The sequence below is a fragment of the Lactuca saligna genome, chromosome 5 (assembly GCF_052625555.1).
Source record: "Lactuca saligna cultivar CGN05327 chromosome 5, ASM5262555v1, whole genome shotgun sequence".
NCBI classification, from domain to species: Eukaryota; Viridiplantae; Streptophyta; class Magnoliopsida; order Asterales; family Asteraceae; genus Lactuca; species Lactuca saligna.
This window is the reverse complement of record NC_136421.1, coordinates 238,942,627-238,946,053: the sequence shown is the minus strand read 5'-3', so window position 1 is coordinate 238,946,053 and position 3,427 is coordinate 238,942,627. Positions and strand designations below refer to the sequence as shown.

The following is a 3,427-nucleotide window of genomic DNA, read 5'->3' as shown; positions in this document are numbered from 1 at the left end:
ACAACATAAAAAAGGTTTAGTCACCCCATGATGTAGGTACATCACCTTTTTGAGTAATATTTCACCCTTTGAATTATTGTTCTTTCAATATTAGTATTTTTCTTGATTTTAAGAGTAGTTGCTTCAAATTGTTCAAGGAGTCTATGATTTTGGGAAAAAAAGTATAAATAGCTAATTACATACCAAAAAAGGAAAATTGGATTGAACAGAGATAACGAATATTGATTTAGGAGATTTGAGTATTGCTAGACTAGTTTTTATGGTGTAATTAGCAAATGAGATATGTTACTTATGGTAGTACTTAATCTTATAGATTTTGTATTAACAATGTTCTTTGTTGTGTTCATTTGCAGGTTATGTTGATGTATCAAACCTCATGAAAGTTCCAATTCTAATGAGTAATCAGATTGGATATGATGAAATTAATGGTTAGAAATTTAGCAAAATAGAAATCTTGAATCACTTCAGAACAATGATTTTGTTTAATGTTTTCAAGAAAACATAGTTATAGTTATGAATTTTACTTTTATTGATAAGAAAATAATAAATAAATAATGAATTGCACTATGTTTAATAAGATTATGTAGTACGTGTTTCTTGAATTATATTGTACACACATAGGGGTATTTTTAATTAATCTTGCCCTTGGCATGAAAAACCAATAGACACGTGATTATTTTATCAACTTTGGTATGCAATCAGTATATAAATTTGAGTTGATGGTGATTTCGATTGAGGAGAAGAAAGCTATAAATAAGGGATGATGATGGGTCATGAAAAAAACCACAACTCATTTTAAATCAAAACGGGCTGGCGTGTAGGACCACAATGAAACAAATTCATGAATGTTTCAAAGGCATTTATTATTTTAGTATAACCAAAATCTTTTACTCTCTATGAAGCCCACTTTTGTGTTATCCAAGGCCGAAATTAAATACGTTATAATAGGCATGAAAAGAGCATTCTCAGGGACCTTCAGATTCAAAAGGGGTGTAACTTGTAAGTATAAAGTGTAGTCCTGGTGAGTGGTGACACCTATGAAAAAATAAAATTACACGCACAATGACAAAACCATTTGAGGTTTTATTGTTTATTTACCATAATGTATATACCTTATAGATCTTTATATATTGGGTAAATACGTGTAGTATCATACTTTATAGATCTTGAAGTATGTTTAGAACTTAGACTAAACGACAACGAAAAAGAATGAAAGAATATATATATATATATATATATATATATATATATATATATATATATATATATATATATATATGAACGTATGTTTCTTACAACCATCTAATTATTACAATTATTTGGAAAAAAAGTGTGATTATTTACAATTATGTAATCAGTCACTTGAGAAACTTTATTTTAAATTTAATTTATTTAATCAAGCATTTGAAAGTTATAATTCATGTGAATGCGTGTTATTCCATATATGCAACTTAAGCAAGGTTTTTCTCCAACATACTTGCAACTTAAGCAAGGTCTATCCCCCATATAGTTGCCGGGAGGATCATAGTTACATGTCACGAACCATGCACCATTATTGCATTGAACCCTTGCACAACCGAGACGAACCGAATTTTGCCAAATTACTTGAGTATAATGCCCACACACCTTTCCCGGAGCACAAGTGTTCAAATTAAAATCATAATCTGCTTTCTCGCTAACCCACAGATTCACAGCATCTACACCGGTCAAGTCAAACCCTGACCCATAGGCAAGATTCTCGCCGTAGGTACGGTTTTGGGAGTGCACCATCTTACAGTCACTGCGTCTTTGATTGGCATAGTTTTGTGCAAAACTAGCCACACGGCTATCCCATGTCATGGGCCCTACACCAACCAGAGCTCGGGCTTGATTATGAGCATCAACATAGTCTTGTGGCGAGTTTTGGGCTCGGGAAATATTAAGATTTCTCGTGAACATAGCAAGAAGAAGTAATATGTTATTCCACTGGCCCATTTTTTGATTTTGTTTAGTGATACCAAAACGACACTTCAAGGTTGTGGGAGTTAGTGGGAATTTATAGGTAGAATTCTCTAGAATACAAAATTCAAATTGTGACGTTGTATATACATAAAAATATTAAATTATTTAAAAAAAAATCATTCTAATTTATCTTTCAATGTCGATTTTAATAATGACATAGCGACACTTTATAAAAGCTTTTTCAGTCGTTTTGGTTATTTCCCCACTTTTGAAATTCTCGTGGATGCAAAATGAAGAATAAATCATATGAATTTTGGCACCACACATCCTTTCATAACAATGACTTATTCTTTTTTCCACACCTTTTAGTCTTTTTGCTGACTTTTTCCACAATATTCTTGTGGATACAAATAGATACAAGAACGATCGACGAATACTAGCAAATAAGATAAATAAGATTTGTTCGTTGTTAGATATAATTAAGTAATGAGTTGCATGCTTCATTCTTTGTTATTATAAACGTATACGCTTCAATCTTCAATCTTTATGAGACATAAAATACTATAATAATATTCTCTTCAATTTATCTTTCATTTATTTTTGATATTTCTAATTATTATTAACTAGAAATTGCCCACTCCCCGTTAGGGAAGAAAGTGGGTCAAAACCCGGACCGGATAGACCCGGACCCGGAAAACCCGGAACCGGTTAACGAGATTTTTTAGAATTGGAAACCGGACCGGTATATAGGAACCGGTTCCGATTCGGTTCCGAGTACGGTATCGGGTAAAATGGGTCTAGAACCGGAAAACCCGGAAACATCAAAATGGGTAGGTTGGAACCGGATAAAGTGGGTTTAAAACCGAAAAACCGGGAAAAACCAGAATTTTTTGGTAATTACTTACTACTTAGTGGGTTGAACTTTGAAAAATTTCATATTGATATCCCGGCTTTAGGGGGATTGTAACTCATTGAATATGAAACCAAAACTAACAAAATTATAGTCTAAAATCATGTACAAACTAAAAAATACACTCTGGAAAAAACCACATGTCAATCCGACTTTAAACGAATGAGATATGCATATGTTAATATTTTCACAGAATACAAAGTATAAAATCAAAGCTGAAAATTTGAAAATTTTCAGTTTTGATATCCCGACTTCGGAGGACTGTAAATAATTGAATATTAAACAAAAAATAACAAAATTATAGTCTAAACTCATGTACAAACTGTAAACTACAAGTTGGAAAAAACAATGTCAATCCGACTTCAAATGAATTAGATATACATTTTTTAAAACTTTCATCTAATACAAAAAAACTAAAAAACTAAAATCTTCCAGCTTTGATATCTCGACTTTGGGTACTGTAAGTCAATGAATATAAAACTAAAAATTGCAAATTTATAGTCTAAAATCATGTACAAACTCTAAACTACATGTTGGAAAAAACCGCATGTCAATCGGAGTTAAAAACGAATGAGA

The 3,427-nt window shown here is 31.7% G+C and overlaps 1 pseudogene; it reads right to left on the bottom strand.

Annotated features, from left to right (window-relative positions):
* Positions 1–1,284: 1,284 nt before the first annotated feature.
* On the bottom strand, positions 1,285–2,026 carry LOC145046835 (pathogenesis-related protein PR-1 type pseudogene; annotated as a pseudogene).
* Positions 2,027–3,427: the final 1,401 nt, after the last annotated feature.